At 30.7% G+C, this 20,246-nt stretch overlaps 1 protein-coding gene across 1 annotated transcript in view; it reads left to right on the top strand.

Annotated features, from left to right (window-relative positions):
- The first annotated feature begins 221 nt into the window (after positions 1-221).
- LOC142228839 (uncharacterized) overlaps positions 222-20,246 on the top strand; it is a 33,611-nt gene continuing 13,586 nt past the window's right edge. Inside the window, exon 1 of the mRNA XM_075299358.1 lies at positions 222-561. The gene's annotated coding sequence lies outside the window, so the exon portion shown is untranslated. The remainder of the gene's footprint in view (positions 562-20,246) is intronic.

Below are 20,246 nucleotides of genomic sequence, written 5' to 3'. Positions count from 1 at the left end.
ACAAAAACAAAGGTCGGTGGACAGATGGACAGACAGACGAAGAGACGACATGGTTGGTGGCACGATCTTCTTTTGTGAAACGGCCCATTGAAGTATTAAGCAACCGGTTGCTGTTCGCAATGAATAAACACACAGAGAAAGAACAAGAAATGGGCGCAAAAACATCCTGAATGTTGTCTTAAAGGTAAAGGAACGACGACATTCGTGTGGCAACAGTCGATGGCTTAAGATCTATCGACAACGGGTTTTGGTTTTTTTTTTTGTTATGTTACAGAGATTTGTGAAGTTTTTTGTTGGCAAATAAAATACACATGAAAATGTATTGATTTATTAAGATTGTTATGAAGTGGGTAGAAGTTGTTAAAGAAAAAAAAACTATGTTTTAAATTTTGTTAAAGTTTTTTGTTCTAAAATAAAATAAAATTAAAGGTGTTGAAAAAAACTGTTGAAATTTTACAAATATTTTTATTGTGTCTACGAAGTTGATAAAGTAAAAATGTCGAACTATTAAATATTGAGTTTTATAAGAATCCATAGACATATTTTTTTTATTTTACTAAGGTAAGTTGCATGATGATTAGAAATATAATAATAAATTTAAATATGTCATATATGTTTATTTGAATTTAATATAAATGACAATTAAAATTAAAAATATTAAAATTTATATATAAATTTTTATTTTTTATGGGAATGATTCGTATTAATTTTTTTTTTTCAATAAATTTATATATAAATATATTTTTTATTAAAAAACACGCAATTTTAATAAATTTTTAATAAAATAATATTCTTTGTAGAATAATTTATTAAATTATTACCTGTAAATGTTTAATAAAAGTTTAAAAAATATACTAATTTATTATTATTATTATAGTTTATATAAATTATTATAATTTGCATATAAATACTTTTTTATAATATTATTTCATGGTTAATTGAAAAAAAAAAATACTTTCCAGAATATTTTATTTAATTATTTTCTATAAATATGTCCTATCTCTCTCCGTGGCGATAAAGTGTTTAATTAAAGTTTAAAATTTATAAATAAACTTTTATATTTTTATATATAATTACTCTAATATAATTTTTTCAATTTATTTACATATAAATAATATTTTTATTTAAAAAAACACATATTTTTTATAATATTATTTTATCATTAATTTTGTAATAAAATAATATTTTTTTAGAATATTTTATTTAATTATTTTCTGTAAATATTTCCTATCTGTCTCTGTGGCGATAAATTGTTTACTTAGAGTTAAAAATTTTAAATTTTATTATTAATTTTTTTTAATTGTTATTTATATTTTTTTTTAATACATTTGTGTATTAACATTTTGTCATTATAATTTTTTATATAAAAAATTATTTTATTAAGAATAATACGTCATAAATTTAATTCAATTAATTATTTTTTATTTTCTCTAATTAATTCTTACTTCCCCCTTGGAAATAAATTTTCTTCCCCTTTTTTCTGTAAACCCGCCCTTTTAATTAATTTTCCGCTACAACGCGTGACACTTTCCAATGCCTTTTTGTAAAGCATTTTTCAAAAATTTCCTTTAAACAAAAGGAAAAACATTTGCGCATGCTTTTAAAGGATTTTCCTATTTCCGATTACCTTTTCGCAGGAGATTTTTCCAAATCCTTCCACAACATAACCTTGAAATTGGTTTCTTAATCAAAGCCTTTGAAAAAATCCCGAACATTCTTGTATGCTCTATTTCTTGATGTCTTTAATTAAATTGCCAAAAGAAAACAAATCGGTTTCCTATATGGGGTGGTGAGAAACCTCCCTAATTTTATGGGTATGGGTGAGTGCGTTTTTGGTTTTTGTTTTTTGCCTTGGGTGAGTAAGTTTGGATTGTGTCCCAAGAGCTAATCTCTAGCATGAAAAGGATGTGTATGTCTTTCATTTTTACCCTTGAATTTTTTTTCTTCTTCTGGCAAAAAAAATCCTTAGGGTGATGTTTATGGATTACATTTTCTTTTATATTTTTTTCCTTAACTAACCTTTTTCGTTTCGTTTTTGCTTAAGGATATTACAGACCTTGCATGATCTTTCATACCAACCTTTAAGAAGAGTGATCTATTTTATTTGCCCCTTATCAATCTGGAACACCTTTTGTTTAAGTTTTTTTTCTTCTTTCATCCTAAGCCCATTGCTTTGATATTTCCCATTTTTTATTTCTTCTCAAGGATATTCACGAAATGGCCATGGAGATTAGCCATGCTTTCCTTTTTTAATTACAATAAAAAATTATGATTTTGAGGATATTAAACGAATTATGATTTGTTATGTATTGGGAAAATTTTTGCGGTAGATTAGTCATGTAGAATTTATGGCTTTCTTTATGATGGATTAAGCCCATTGCAAAAAATCATCCAATAAAACACAAGTCTATTTATTTTATTGTCTTGTGAGAAATCTTGAAAGGGTGGTGGTAATATAATTATGAAAACAAAAGATTAAAATCATACCTTAACTATAGTTCTATATAAAATGCCTCAGAACATTTCTGATTGAATGTCCCCAAAATAGAATTATTGTATGTCCCAGAATATGGGGATGAAAAATTAAAAAAAAAATATATATTCTCAAATTCGGGGGAGAAAATCAAAGATACTTTGTCCATGGTTGAAACTAGGATCCAAATTGATAACAATGAAAGAGAGATTATCCTTTTCTGATTTAATGTCCCTAAAGTAGGGTTAGTATATGCCCCCGAAGATGGGGGTAAAGGATTTTTCTCCTGAGAAAAACTGTTTTCAAAATTCGATGAGAAATATCATAGTTACTTTGTTCATATTTTGAGTATGGGTCCAAATAAGTAATTATAAATGTCAGATTTTTCATTTCCGAAGTAATGTCCCCTAAGTAGGATTAGTGTATATCCCAAAATATTAGGATAAAGAATGGTTCCCTTGAAAATAAATATTCGCAAAATTCGAAGCAAATACCAAATGTAGTTTGCCCATATTTGTAATATATTATATTCCACATTAGTAAGTATGAAAGTAAAATTTTTGATTTATTATTTAACGTCCCCAAAGTAGGAATAATATATGTCCCCAAAGATGAGGTAAAGAAATAAATTTTCTTAATATAAGGAGGGAAATACTAAAATACTTTGCCCATATTAGGAGTAGTGTTTGTCCCCGAAGATGGGAATAAATAATGTTTCCTCTTAAAACAAAGTTTTCAAAACTTCAGGGCGAAATAGCGAAGATATAGATATGATATACTCCCTATTTGGAGTATATCATATTCCAAATTAGTAATTACGAAAACCAGATTATTCGTTTCTGATTTAATGCCCCAAAGAAGGATTAGTGTATGTCCCCGAAGATGAAATAGGAATCCAAATCATTTACTTTGGAACTTGCTTTTATTGTTTATTTCCGGTGTATTGTCTACAAGGTATGAGAAGTGTATGTCCCCAAAGATTGGGTAAAGAAATAAATTTTCTTAATATAAGGAGGGAAATACTAAAATACTTTGCCCATATTAGGAGTAGTGTATGTCCCCGAAGATGGGAATAAATAATGTTTCCTCTTAAAACAAAGTTTTCACAACTTCAGGGCGAAATATCGAAGGTAGTTTCACCCTATTTGGAGTATAGCATATTCCAAATTAGTAATTACGAAAGACAGATTATTCATTTCTGATTTAATGCCCCAAAGAAGTGTATGTCCCCGAAGATGGGATAAAGAAGTGTATAATCTCAAATGCGGGGGGGGGGGGGATATAGTAAGAATACATTGCCTATATTTGAAATAGGGATCCAAATCATTTACTTTGGAACTTTCTTTTATTGTTTATTTCCGGTGTATTGTCTACAAGGTATGAGAAGTGTATGTCCCCGGAGATGGATATAAATAATGTTTCCCCCCAAAAACAATTCATGGTAAATATCAAGGGTAATTTGACAATATTTGGAATATATCATATTCCAAATTAGTATTTATTAAAGACAGATTATTCACTTCTAATTTAATGTCCCCAAATTTGGATTAGTGTAGGTCCCCAAGATGGGAAAAATAACTTTTTGTCTAAAAACAAATGTTCTACAAACTCAGAGGGAAAAGGTAGTTTGCTCATATTTGAAAGATATGATAATCTAAATTAGTAATTAATTCATTTCTTTCTTAATGTCCCCAAAGTTGGAATAGTGTATGTCCCCGAAAATGGGATAAAGAATGTTTTCGCTTTAAATGATGAGTCGACATTGTTGAAAGCATGGATATATTGCAAATGTATCTAATCAGTAATAATAATATATTCTTGTTTGTACTACGCTGGTAGAAAATGTTTCGTAATATTAGCGAAATATTTCATAAAACACGAGTCAACGAAACAATTTATTATATATAACAAAATTTCATCACTATTCTCTGTTAAATAATGAAACGTTTCTTTCACTTAATCCAAATATTTCGTTATATCAATGAACAAAATATTGTTGGTTCAATTTTAATAATTTTTTTTCTCTTTGGCTGGACATTATTGGAGTATGTTTAGCTATGACTCTTTTTTCTTTTATATTTCATTCCCTATCAAATACGCCTTTTATGTTATTGTGATGACTTGTTATTGAATATATTGGGTAGCCGAAAAAGTTTTTTTTTGGTATTTTGTCAATAAATGTCGTTTTATTCAGTTCATTGTGATACCACAAGTGCCGAAATTCTCTCTTATTGTGAGTGCTGCCCAATTCTATGTTTAGCTCCTTTTATAGCCGACTTCGAACAGCGTTTCGCATTGCAAGGCAGTTTTCAAATACTCAGAAATGTCAGAAGCTTTACTGAAAGGGAAATATCTACCGCTGAAAATTTTTTGGGGCTTGGTCGAAACTGGGATTGATACCTTGTCCCTTTGTATGTAAGGGGGGCATGTTATCCATTGCACCACGGTGGTTATACTGAGTGTTGGGCTGCTCCAGTCTGATCTAATGATTAATTCCACTTGCTTCGTCCTCCAGGAGGACAACGCTTGACCACAATGTTGTTTCATAACATGTTTCAAAAACTGGCAGACTTGGCTGGGACGATTTGGTTTGTCCACCCTTGCAGGTCAGAAAGTACTTTTCAAAAGAAGCCGGTGAAAATGACATCTCAGAGCTGTTCATCGAGAATTCTTAAAAATGTCACATTGATGGAATTATCTCTATAATAGCAAAAGCTGATCGACCCAAAAGAGTACTTTTTCATGTACCCAATATTATCATGTGGGTGTATAGGAACTGTTTCCAGAATCCTTACTGAAAAACATCTGTTTTATATCCTTTCAATTTGATTATAGTTTTATCCTTTCCTCCAAAGAAATTCCCTCTATTTGTTTCATTTGTAAAGGAAACCAATTAAATGCTGCGGTACTTTTAGGGTAATTTGTTGGGAAACATCCACGAAAATCGAGAGACATGCAAAAATGTTGCACAATACCTCAAAATAACTCGAGGGGTTCTTTGATATTTCTCCTAAATGAAATTGAAATTAAAACAATGAGGCAGAGAATTGAATCTCAGCATAAATAGCCGCGAATGAGACCAAAGGATTTTGACAAACCAATAATAATATGTTTGGAATTAAATTGGAAAAAATTGCCAAAATTCATGATTTAAACAAAAGATGATGAAGAGGGGAATAAGATGTGGAAGACGAAGGAATTTACACAAAATAACTCCAACAACTATGTATGATTTGAAAACAAAAGATGATGGTCAAAAGGAAGGCAGACTCAAATTCCATAGTTCGCACACAGGCACACACACAGTCTGGGAAACACCAACAACTATAACTCAAATCCAAACAAAAAGGAAACTGGTTTCTTAAGAACTCAGAACAACTGCTGAAACAACAATATTTCAAAGAGAGGAAAACAACAACACAAAATTTGTTTTGTTTTTTGTTTTTTTTTTTTTTTTGCAAAATTCTAAAGGCTCAAAAAAATTTCATTGAAATCAGAGGAAATTTTTATTTTCAAATTTATACAGACAGTCCAACAACTCTGAACTCTAATTCTAAGCAAGCAGACCCACCAATATCTTGTCCACTGTTTCAGTTATTGTTTCATGGTCTTCTTGGCGGCATAATTTGAACATATAAATCACCAAAATGTTTTTGATGCTGATCATATCAGAGGAAGTCAAAAACAGGATTTCTTTGTTTGCATAACAAAACAACAATTATTACCATACTCCGTTTGTTGCCGGACAGAAAAGGATCTTCAATTTTTACATAGATCCTTATATGTGGAATAAAAAAAGTAAAAATAGAATCCAGAATGTCCTTCTTTATTATGGCGAATCATAATGAAAATATCGGAGAAGATTTTTCTGCATCTTTTCTTGTCATTTATTGCGGCAATTTGTATCAACCAATTATAACAAAGGATAAAAGGAAGCACAACAATTTTTTCGGAAGGATATGGTAGACAATGTTTTTTATGTCTTGGAAATGGAGATTATATCGTTGTCCAATCTTTATGACTACACTGAAAAATCTGAAACAATGTATCTGACGATTTTTATCCTTCAAAGCATTTTTATCACGGTAGAATTCTACCACAAATGCTTGATTTTTTATTGTTTGGTAGATTCGTAGAATTCTTGGTGTTTTGGTAGATTTTTCAAAGTATTCCTCTTCATATAAGAGGTACTTTACAAATTTTCTATAGAAATTAAATTTTGACAAAATATTCTATCGAAATAAACTTTTGGCAAAATTTTCTAAAGAAATAAAATTTTTTATATAAATATAAAAAAAATATAGAAATAAAATGTTGACAAAATTTTCTAAAAAAATTAAATTTTGACAAAATTTTCTAAAAAATTAAATTTTGACAAAATTTTCTATAGAAATAAAATTTTGACAAAATTTTCTATAGAAATAAAATCTTGACAAAATTGTCTATAGAAATAAAATTTTGACAAAATTTTCTGTATAAATAGAATATTGACAAAATTTCCTTTAGAAATAAAATTTTGACATAATTTTCCGTAGAAATACAATTTTGACAAAATTTTCTATAGAAATAAAAGTTTTACAAACTTTTGTATAGAAGTAAAATTTTGACAAAATTTTTTATGGAAATACAATGTTGACAAAATTTTCTATATAAATAAAATTTCTAAACAATTTTATTTATAAATAAAATTTTGACAAAATTTTATATAGAAATAATATTTTAACAACATTTTCTATAGAAATAAAATTTGAACCAATCTTCTATAGAAATAAAATTTTGACAAAATATTCTACAGAAAAAAAAATTGACAAAATTTTCTATTGAAATAAAATTTTTACAAAATTTTGTATAGAAATAAAATTTTTACAAAATTTTGTATAGAAATAAAATGTTGACAAAATCTTCTATATAAATAAACTTTCTATTAAATTTTCTATATAAATAAAATTTCTACAAAATTTTATTTATAAATAATATTTTAACAAAATTGTCTATAGAAATAAAATCTTGACAAAATCTTCGATAGAAATAAAATTTTGACAAAATCTTCTATAGAAATAAAATTTTTGACAAAATTTTCTGCAGAAACAAAAATTTTGACAAAATTTTCTATAGAAATAAAATTTGACAAAATTTTCTAAAAAATAAAATTTTAACAAAATTTTCTATAAAAGTAAAATTTTGACAAAAATTTCTAAAAAAGTAACATTTTGACACAATTTTCTATAGAAATAAAAATTTTTTACAAAATTTTCTATAGATATAAAATTTTGACAAAATTTTCTAAAGAAATAAAATATCTTGACAAAATTTTCTATAGAAATAAATTTTGGACAAAATTTTCTACAGAAATATAATTTTAACAAAATTTTCCTTAGATATATAATTTTGTTAGGTGGCAGCCCGATGTATCAGGCTCACTTAGACTATTCAGTCCATTGTGATACAATAATAAAATTTTGACAAAATTTTCTATAGAAATAAAATATTGACAAAATCTTCTATATAAATAAGATTTCTACACAATTTTATTTATAAATAAAATGTTGACAAAATTTTCTTTAGAAATAATATTTTAACAAACTTTTCTATAGAAATAAAATTTTCTATAGAAATAAATTTTGACAAAATTTGGATAGAATGTTGACAAAATTTTCTATAAAAATAAAATTTTGACAACATTTTCTATAGATATAAAATTTTGACAAAATTTTCTATAGTAATAAAATTTTGACAAAATTTTCTTTAGAAATAAAATTTTGACAATATTTTTTATAAAAATATAATTTTGACAAAATTTTTTATAAAAATATAATTTTGACAAAATTTTTTATAGAAATAAAATTTTTACAAACTTTTGTATAGAAGTAAAATTTTGACAAAATTTTGTATGGAAATAAAATGTTGACAAAATTTTCTATATAAATAAAATTGCTAAACAATTTTATTCATAAATAAAATTTTGACAAAATTTTCTTTAAAAATAATATTTTAACAAAATTTTCTACAGAAATAAAATGTTGACAAAATCTTCGATAGAAATAAAATTTTGAGAAAATTTTCTATAGAAGTAAAATTTTGACAAAATTTTGTATAGAAATAAAATTTTGACAAAATTTTCAATAAAAATAAATTTTTGACAAAATTTTGTATAGAAATAAAATTTTGGCAAAATTTTCTATAGAAATAAAATTTTGACAAAATTTTCTACAGAAATAAAATTTTGACAAAATTTTCTACAGAAATAAAATTTTGACAAAATTTTCTATAGAAATAAAATTTTGACAAAATTTTTTATAGAAATTAAATTTGAAAAAATTTTGTATATAAATAAAATTTTGACAAAATGTTCTATATACATAAAATGTTAACAAAATTTTCTATAGAAATAAAATGTTAACAAAATTTTCTATAGAAATAAATTTTTCACAAAATTTTCTACAAAAATAACATTAAATAATATTTTTTTGTAGTTTTTTGCTAAAATTTTCTCCAATTCTTGGTAGATTATTTATGACTCGAGTTACAGCCGTGGTCTTTATATACACTACCATAGAATGCGTATAAATTTGCCAAGACGGTTCTAAAAATGCTCATCAGGTTATGTTTTCATATTTTATATAAAGCTGCATAGTTTGGGGACAGTCAACTTGTTTTTAATCCGCAGTTTGGGGACATTTAAGGTTTCTCAAACAAACCACTATTAGAGTCTCGTCCTTATACGCTTCTTAACCAACCACTTCCCGGCTATGTGATGTCTTACTCGACGTTAACGATCATAGGCCAATGACTAAAATGCCCTCAATATTAGTAATCTTATATCCATGTTTGGGGACTATCCATATTTTCTCTAGCTAGGTTAGGTTAGGCTAGAAATTATAACATTTTCTTGTTTTATTAAAAAAGGTACGTAGTTTGGGGACATTATATGTCTCTAGCCCTCAATATTAGTAATCTTATATCGGTGTTTGGGGCTTATTCATATTTTCTCTAGCTAGGTTAGGTTAGGCTAGAAATGATACAATTTTCCTGTTTTATAAAACAGTACATAGTTTAGGGACATTATATGTCTCCAGTTTGGAGACAATATATGTCCCCAATTTAGGGACATTCAATGTTATCTAAATATTTTAGAAGTTATGAAATGTCAAAGATTGGAAATCAGAAATTAGCCTTAAGTTACTTACATATGGCCTGAACTGTTTCTGAAAAAAAAAAAAATGATATAAGATATTTACTTTCTGATGTTGTTAGTGGAGAAATATACACAAAAATGCTTGTGAAGGAAAATATGGAAATTTCATATACGAAATTTGTGTATTTCAATGAAATATTCCCAACTATAGTAGACAATTATTACAATTTTTAAGATATTCACTATATTTTTTTAATGTTAAATATGATATTCCTTCTGTTATTAATCTACTTCCGTTTAGTTATTTCAAAATATTTTACACCTTTTGTCCAGTTTTCGACCATCATCCTTTTCTTTGAATCTAATGTATGCATTCATAAATATTAAATCGGTTTATAATTTCAATGTTATTTACTATCCTTTGGCTAACCCTTGATATAACTGAAAAATACAAAAAAAAAATAACCTAGAAACAACACAAATATCCCATTATAATATAATGGAACATTTAAACTTGATCTTCTTGTTTCTGCCATAAAAACCCTATGCTCTCTTCATAAAAAAAAAAAAAAAAAAAAACAGAAAAAAGGAGCATATAAATGTTTTACCATTTAAACAGGAGTATACTGCAATTTATACAAAGCTTAGTTTACTGGTAATGATGGTGGCGTAGTGAGGACCTAGTGACGGAGCAAAATTTTGCTTAACCTCCACTATGATGGTGATGATGCAAAGGAAACCAGCACACAGCAAAAATGAATTTAAAGAAATTCACTGAAGCACTTAAACGGTGCTTATTAAAAGGGTCCTTGACATTGTCACGAGGCATGTGTGCACTTTTTTTAAATACAAACAAAAAAAGAGTTTGAAAAAGTACATGACACTAATATAGCAGTTGTTCATAAAACAAGGGGGTAGAGCAAGATTAAGAGGCAGCAGGGAAATGACTTCGTGTTGTACAAGACATTAGCAAAAGGAGCCCTTGTGGTGAATTAAGGGATATATATTAAGAACTTGATTTATGACCATTTCATGATACTAAAATATTTAAAATTATGAAATTAAAATAATTACAGAAATTTAGTTTTAATATACGTGGGTCGTTGGCCAAGTACTTATCTTACACTTACACTAAAATAATAGGCGATCAGGTTGAAATTTTGCCATTAGCCCTTTAACAAAATGTACTATGCTATAGTATATTGCACTTGCATAAGGCAATGAGGCTAAATACTTATCGGACCACCCACAATGAGGAAAAAGGCTACCTACTTTTCGAACCTTCTATATAGATATTTCTTTTATTTTTAGAAATAGTTAAAAAATACTTTTTGGTAACGTTTGTTGTGTAGGCTATGCAGTTTAGAAAGCATATTCTTCTTAGGGCAACCGTTGATTGGTTAATAGTTTGAACAGCATTGGAAGACTAAATAATTGGCAAGATATAATTTAAATGCATAGTATGAGCAGTTTGTAGGGACCGCAAACAAAAGAAAATAAGTACGATCAGTAGAAGACACTAGCCGAAATAGTCTGCGAGGTAAAATAAGAAGAACTTGATTTATGATCGTTTTATAATACTTAAATATTAAAATTGTGGAATTAAAATAACTACAAAAAATATTGTTTGATATGCGGTTGGTCTAAATATTCATCTTTGAAGGAAAGAACATACATGGCGAAAACAAAATAATAGGTGAACTGGTTGACGTGTAGACAATAATACTATAATAATTTGCTCTTGCATCAGGCGATGAGGCTAGATACTTATTGGACCACCCACATATATATTTCTTTTATTTTTAGAAAGAGATAAAAACATTATACTCTTCGGTAATATTAGGTATGTATTTTGAGAGGAATTTACAGTTGAGAAAGCATTTTCTTCTTGGGGAAACCCAATTCAATAGTTTGAATACCATCGGAACAAGAAATAAATAGCTTGAAAACCAAACATAATTGGAAAGCATAGTGTGATTATTTTGTTTGGACTGCAAAAAAAAAAGAAACGAATTCGAGGAGTAGAAGAAATTAGCAGAAGGAATCCTGGGGTTACGTTGAGAATTTTTTTCTTGAGGAAACCCATGATCATTCAATAGTTTGAATAGCATTGAAACAAGAAATAAATAGCTTGAAAACCAAACATAATTGGAAAGCATAGTGTGTTTATTTTGTTTGGACTGCAAAAAAAAAAGAAACGAATTCGAGGAGTAGAAGAAATTAGCAGAAGGAATCCCGGGGTTATGTTAAGAATTTGAGTTATGGTCATTTCTAAATACCGGCTGAAATTTTGACATTAGTCGTTTGGAAAAATGTAGTGCACAATAGTAAAATGCATTTGCATCAGGCGATGATGTTAAATACTTTTCAAAAAATCCTCATTTAAATGTATTTATTATTAGAAATAGTGAGTTTGATTACATTTATTGAGTATTTTTGCAGTTTGAAAACAATTTACAGTTTAGGTCATTACCTTGAAAAGCATTGGAACAATAAATAAACGTCTTGAAAGTTAGATGTTATTGAAAAGCAATTGGAAAACAATTGTTTGGACAGCAGAGTTTTTTACTAAAATGAAAATTAAAATCACTACAGATAATTTCATTGAAAGAAACTACGTCGAGTCTTGATGGTTTTTAACTTTTTCGCAAATAGTTAAAAAAATTCTCTTCTTTAGTAACCTTAGGTTAGGTGGCAGCCCTATGTATCAGGCTCACTTAAACTATTCAGTTCATTGTAATACCACATTGGTGAACTTCTCTCTTATCACTGAGTGCTGCCCGATTCCATGTTAAGCTCAATGACAAGGGACCTCCTTTTTATAGCCGAGTCCGTACTACAGTCAGAAATGTCACCAGCATTACTGAGGTGGGATAATCCACCGCTGAAAAACTTTTTGGTGTTCGGTCGAAGCAGGAATCGAACCCACGACCTTGTGTATGCAAGGCGGGCATGCTAACCATTGCACCACGGTGTCTCCCTTTAGTAACCTTTATTGAGCTTGCAGTTTGAGAAGAATCCACAGTTTCGAAGATATTTTCTTCTTAGGGTGGCTTAGGTAGATTGAGAAGAATAAAGTTTGAGAAGAAGGCATTTTGTTCTTAGCACAACAATTGGTCTATAGTTTTGACAGCATTGGAAGCAAGATATAATAGTGAAACAAGTATATACGGTCGTAAGTTCGGCCAGGTCGAATCTTATGTACCTTCCACCATGGATTGCGTAGAAACTTCTACAAAAGAGGGTCATCCACAATTAAATTACTTGGGTTGCGGCCGACGGCAAGGCATCTTAAAACTTAAGTTAGTTAAGTTAGTCCATGTGGGATATATAGTAGACAAAAGAAAGGTCGATTAAATACGTATATATTAAGTTCTTGACCGGTATATATAGGGAAGAAATAATTACGAACCGATATGAACTTTTGTGCTGTAATTATAGAGCCAGAATTGAAATATGGGAGTCGCTTTATATGGGGGCTATATACAATTACGAGTCTACCAAAAATGACAGTTTTTTTTACTGTTTGATAGATTGGTAGAATTTTTGATGTTTTGGAAGATTTTGCAATATATTCCTCTCCAACTATGAAATGCTTCATAAATTTTCTACAGAAATAAAATTCTGAAAAAATTTCTATAGAAATAAAATGTTGACAAAATTTTCTATAGAAATAAAATTTTGACAAAATTTTTTATAGAAATAAATTTTTTGACAAAATTTTGCATAGAAATTATATTTTGACAAAATTTCCTAAAGACATAAAATGTTGACAAAATTTCCTAAAGACATAAAATGTTGACAAAATTTTCTATAGAAATAAAACTTTGACCAAACTTTCTATGACAATAAAATTTTGGTACATTATTTTTGGCTCGAGTGGCAATCGTGATTTTTCTTTGATTGGGGATCGGTTTATTTGGGGGCTATATATAATTATTAACCGATATGGACCAATTTTTGCATGGTTGTTAGAGGCCATATACCAACACCACGTACTAAGTTTCAACCGAATCGGATGAATTTTTCTCCTCCAAGAGGCTCCGGAGTTCAAATCTGGGGATCGGTTTATATGGGGGCTATATATAATTATGGACCGATGTGGACCAATTTTTGCATGGTTGTTAGAGACCATATACTAACACCACGTACTAAGTTTCAACCGGATCGGATGACATTTGCTACTCTTGGAGGCTCCGCAAGCCAAATCTGGGAATCGGTTTATATAAGGGCTATATATAATTATTGACCGATATGGACCAATTCGGGCATGGTTGTTAGAGGCCATATACCAACATCATGTACGAAATTTAAGCTGGATCGGATGAAATATGCTTCTCTTAGAGGCTCCGCAAGTCAAATCTGGGAGTCCGTAAAAATTAACCGATATGGCCCATTTCCAATACCATCTGACCTACATCAATAACAACTACTTGTGCCATGTTTCAAGTCGATAGCTTGTTTCGTTCGGAAGTTAGCGTGATTTTAACAGACGGATGGTCATGCTTAGATCGACTCAGAATTTCACCACGACCCAGAATATAAGTGTATACTTTATGGGGTCTTAGAGCTATATTTCCATGTGTTACAGACGGAATGACAAAGTTAATACCCCCATCCTATGGTGGAGGGTTTAAAAAATGGAAAGCATAGTATGAACCCTTTGTTATAAATTAAATAGGGTAAAATTTTATATCTGTGGTAACATTTATTCGGTAGTTTATGCAGTTTGGGAAGTATGTACAGTTTGAAAGGCATTTCTTCTTATTGAAACCTTTGATTGGTCGATGGTTTGGACGACATTGGAACATGAAATTTTAATTCATAGTTGAAGAAAACAAGTTATATTTGAAAAGCAATGGGAAAGCACAAAATGATTTTTTTTTTAACATATATTCCTTCAGAGAAATTTTTTTCGAAACTATTTGTGATGTTGAGAGCATTGGCGTATAATCTTTGCAGAGTCAATGCCTTAGAGAAAAAATCCTCTTACCAGTACAATTGTTTAAAATACCTGTGGGTACAAAAAAAATTGATTTTCTGTTTCTAGATTTTCTTAAATCATAATACACTTCCTTCATAGTCCATCTTGAATGGGATACTTGAAAACCAAAGTGTGTTATGGTTAATAAACAAACACCCAGAAAATCTTAAGAAATTAGGCATATTTCATGCATAGGGGTATTCCATACATTGTCTCAAAAATTGTCCTGTCAACATGACAGCTGTCATTCAATGTCATTTTTCTTATAGTACACATACATGTAGCCACTTACACATATAGAGAGGAAAAATAGAGTCATTACATTCATGTGTTTGTACATTGTCTTTGCAATAAACAATTAAGTGAACATCAAGGACAATATCATAATGATGATCTCTAGGATGATTCTCTATGAGTTTATGTGTATTTAAGGACAATGGAAATAATTACCTAGATAACTAGGGCTATTGAAAGGCGCAACAACTATGGTAATTGCTTTTTGACTATGAAGATACATGAAAATGTGAAGACTAGAATGTATGAAAGCCTTTGCGTTTTGTAATGAGAGGACTTTACCAGAAAGATGAGTGTTGCACTTCAGTAAAAGAAATTCTAGTGGATTTAGATAGAGAGTAACATAATTCCAAATGTTGGAAAGATGAAAACTATTTCAGTTTTCCAACCAAACCATTGGTCGCGCTTGACTATAAAAATGGCAGTTGATTTATAAATACCAAAAAATATATAATTTCAAATATTCGAAAGGTGAAAAGTCATTGAATTTCCAGAGCAAATATTAACTCTCGCTTGACTAATGAAACGCTATGGTGATTTCTTCCAAATAAATTAAAAATATTAGTTCTCTGGAAACCTTACGCTTCTTTTATAGAAATTGTGCCAATGGTTAATTGTATTGATTATCTACAGTTTGAATATTATTGGAGTATGGTGAAGTGAATACAATAGAACTAACTAAACAAAACATTTTTATTTCTATATAGTCTTATTCATGCAAATTGATTTTCTCTAAGAAATCTATTATAATAATAATAAAATAAAAAATATGTCTTCTATAACATAGTTTGAAGTGCTTTGGAAGGTTTGCAGATGCTAATTTTTAAAGTTCTTCAAATTTATAAAAATGCAATTATTTGTGATCTTACAGGCTTTTTATACCCTCCACTATAGGATGGGGGGTATATTAACTTTGTCATTCCATTTGTAACACATCGAAATATTGCTCTAAGACCCCATTAAGTAAACATATATTCAGGGTCGTGGTGAAATTCTGAGTCGATCTAAGCATGTCCGTCCGTCCGTCTATTGAAATCACGCTAACTTCCGAAAGAAACGAGCTATCGATTTGAAACTTGGCACAAGTAGTTCTTATTGATTTAGGTCGGATGGTATTGCAAATGGGTCATGTTGGTCCACTTTTATGTATAGCCCCCATATAAACGGACCCTCAGATTTGGTTTGCGGAGCCACTAACGGAAGCATATTTCATCCGATCCGGCTGAAATTTGGTACATGATGTTGGTATATGGTCTCTAACAACCATGCAAAGATTGGTCCACATCGGTCCATAATTATATATAGCCCCCATATAAACCGATCACCAGATTTGGCTTGCGGAGCCTCAAAGAGAAGCAAATTTCTTCCGATCTTGCTGAAATTTGGTACGTGGTGTCGGTATATGGTCTATACCAACCATGCACAAATTGGTCGACATCGGTCCATAATTATATATAGCCCCGATATAAACCGATCCCCAGATTTGGCTTGCGAAGCCTCTAAGAAAAGCAAATTTCATCCGATCCGGTTGAAATTTGGAACATGGTGTTAGTATATGGTCTCTACCAACCATGCAAAACTTGGTCCACATCGGTCCATAATTATATATAGCCCCCATATAAACCGATCCCCAGATTTGGCTTGCGGAGCATCAGAGAGAAGCAACTTTCATTCCGTTTGTAACACATCGAAATATTGCTCTAAGACCCCATAAAGTATATATATTCTGGGTCGTGGTGAAATTCTGAGTCGATCTAAGCATGTCCGTTCGTCCGTCTATTACAATGACGCTAACTTCCGAACGAAACAAGCTATCGACTTGAAACTTGGCACAAGTAGTTGTTATTGATGTAGGTCGGATGGTATTGCTAATGGGCCATATCGGTCCACTTTTATGTATAGCCCCCATATAAACGGACCCTCAGATTTGGATTGCGGAGCCTCTAACAGATGCATATTTCATCCGATCCGGATGAAATTTAGTACATGGTGTTAGTATATGGTCTCTGCAAAAATTGGTCCGCATCGGTCCATAACTATATAGAGGCCCCATTTAAACAGATCCCCAGATTTGGCTTGCGGAGCCTCTAATAGAAGCATATTTCATCCGATCCGAATGAAATTTGGTACATGTTAGGTTAGGTTAGGTTACGTGGCAGCCCGATGCTGAAAAACTTTTTGGTGTTCGGTCGTAGCAGGAATCGAACCCACGACCTTGTGTATACAAGGCGGGCATGCTAACCATTGCACCACGGTGGCTCCCGTGTACATGGTGTTGGTATATAGTCTCTAGCAACCATACAAAAATTGGTCCACATCGGTCCATAATTATATAGCCCTTATATAAACCGATCCCCAGATTTGGCTTGCGGAGCCTCAAAGAGAAGCAAATTTCATCTGATTCGGTCTCTAACAACCACGAAAAAATTGGTCCACATCGGTCCAAAATTATATATAGCCCCCATATAAACCGATCCCCACATGTGGCTTGCGGAGCCTCAAAGAGAATCGACTTTCATCCGATCGGCTGAAATTTGGTACATGATGTTGGTATATGGTCTCTAAAAACCATGCTAAAATTGGTCCATATCGGTCCATAATTATATATAGCCCCCATATAAAGCGTTCTCCAGATTTGACCTCCGGAGCCTCTTGGAGGAGCAAAATTCATCCGATCCGGTTCAAATGTGGAACGTGGTGTTAGTATATGGTCTCTAACATACATGCAAAAATTGATCCACATCGGTTCACAATTATATATAGCCCCCATATAAATCGATCCCCAGATTTGGCTTGCGGAGCCTCTAAGAGAAGCAAATTTTATTCGATCCGGTTGAAATTTGGAACATGGTGTTAGTATATGGTCTCTAACAACCGTGCCAGAATTGGTCCATAACGGTCCATAATTATATATAGCCCCCATATAAATCGTTCTCCAGATTTGACCTCCGGAGCCTCTTGGAGGAACAAAATTCATCCGATCCGGTTCAAATTTGGAACGTGGTGTTAGTATATGGCCCCTAACAACGATACCAAAATTGGTCCATGTCGGTCTATAGTTATATATAGCCGATCCCCAATCACAACAAATTGGTCCGCATCGGTTCATAATCATGGTTGCCACTCGGGCCGAAAATAATCTATCCAAATTTTATTTCTATAGAAAATTTTGTTAAAATTTCATCTCTATAGAAAATTTTGTCAAAATTTTATTTCTATAGAAAATTTTATTTATTTTACAACATATGGACTTGCTTACAATTTAGAAGACGGTGTTGGGAGGTTTTAAGATACCTTGCCATCGGCAAGCGTTACCGCAGCTCAAGTAATTCGCTTGTGGATGGCAGTCTTCAGTAGAAGTTTCTACACAATCCATGGTGGAGGGTACATAAGCTTCGGCCTGGCCGAACTTACGGACGTATATACTTATTGTTCTTACAATCTTCTTTTTCTGTGACTGCAACTAGATGAATATAGCTTTTAGAAATTTTTCAAATTGAACATTTTATTATTTATTGTTGATTGAACAGTTTGAAAATCATTGGTGTATGGTGACTTGTATGGATTTAGTAATAAATCGACTTTAATATCTAAAACATTTAAGTAGATTTTCTTCTCGAATAATAATATTGACATTTCGAAGAATTCTATAATATAAGGTGGCGTGGAATATTAACCCTCTAATGCCCCAATTTTTTGCCAGCTGATTACATTTTCAATGTTAACGACACAAAAGCAAGAGAACTAAGCAAGAAAAAATTATACGGTAAACTTCAGCATATGCTGCAAAGCCTCGTGAATAGTTTCAAATAGGTTAGGTTAGGTTATGTGGCAGCCCGATGTATCAGGCTCACTTAGACTATTCAGTCCATTGTGATACCACAGTGGTGAACTTCTCTCTTATCACTGAGTGCTGCCCGATTCCATGTTAAGCTCAATGACAAGGGACCTCCTTTTTATAGCCGAGTCCGAACGGCGTTCCACATTCCAGTGAAACCACTTAGAGAAGCTTTGAAACCCTCAGAAATGTCACCAGCATTACTGAGGTGAGATAATCCACCGCTGAAAAAAAAATCCACCGCTGAAAAACTTGTATATGCAAGGCGGGCATGCTAACCATTGCATCACGGTGGCTCCCATAGTTTCAAATAAGTTTTCTTTTTATTTTGCCCATTTTTGTTGTCTTAAGGTGTGTTTTACCAAAAGCTTCCTTATTAAATGAAGGCTTGGGCATTAGAGGGTTAATGTTTGAGAACTATTGACATGATTTTATATAATTGCTAGTCTGCCATGATATGCATAGCCATACATATCAGCCATATTGTATGAGAATGATAGGTCTCTTCTCATAATATGGAAATATTCACTTGAAAGAGATCTGAACCCAAAGATGTAATTCTAACAAAGTCGAAAGTCTGGTCTGAACATAGAAGAACTGCTTCATTGCCTAATAACCGAAAAGAACTTGATTGGCATGTCAAAACAAAAATAAATAAAAAAATATTAATTCATTTATATAATTTTCTTATGATATTTAAATATGCATTTTTTTTGAGCAAATTAAATCTAAATTGACCTAAAAATCATTTTATCTCCAGTTCATTTAAAATTAGTCCTTGAAGTGGAAATCTTTGATTATTCCGTTGATGGTTCAATAATTTGAATAGCATTGGAACAAATTATTACTGTCACTGCAGAAATTAATTACCCAGCAAAAAAAATGTAGAAGTTTTTCTAAAGGCATAACATTAAAAATACATCCAAAAATTTCCTCCCAAAGATATTCTTTATTTTAAAACAGGAAGTTTTTTAATGAAATTTTTTACAATTGGCTTTTTTCATATTTGAATGGGTAATTTGAACTTTTTTTGTTTCAAAAAGATTAAAAACTGAATAAGAATTAACTAATAACAAATTATTTAAATTTTGCCGAAGAAAATGCTAAATCCTTTTTTTCTTATTTTTTTGCACCACTTCCGGATCCAAAAAGAACATTTTCACTACTTTTTTGTCGATCCTTTTGTTTGCTGGGTACCTGTAGAAAAATTTAGTCAATTTCAAACTGTTTCTTAATAAAAATTGCCATAGTTTTCTGTAAGAAATCCTTGCAACTAACACCTCATTTTACATTATTTCACATTGCAAAGTGTTGAACCGTTGGCGGGATAAAAGAAAACGACTATTGTTATCTATTTCTTTCTTTTCTAATAACTCAGAAACCTCTTGAATCGAAAATGGATAATAAAGACACTGACTTCAAAGAAAATTCCGATATCATTCTTCTCATATTTCCTTTTAGAAGATTGCAAAACTATAACACATTCATATTCTGATGGCTTTTAGAAAGCGGCCATACATAA

This window comes from Haematobia irritans, chromosome 3 (genome assembly GCF_050003625.1).
Source record: "Haematobia irritans isolate KBUSLIRL chromosome 3, ASM5000362v1, whole genome shotgun sequence".
Lineage (NCBI taxonomy): Eukaryota > Metazoa > Arthropoda > Insecta > Diptera > Muscidae > Haematobia > Haematobia irritans.
This window is presented reverse-complemented; position numbering and strand designations above follow the sequence as displayed.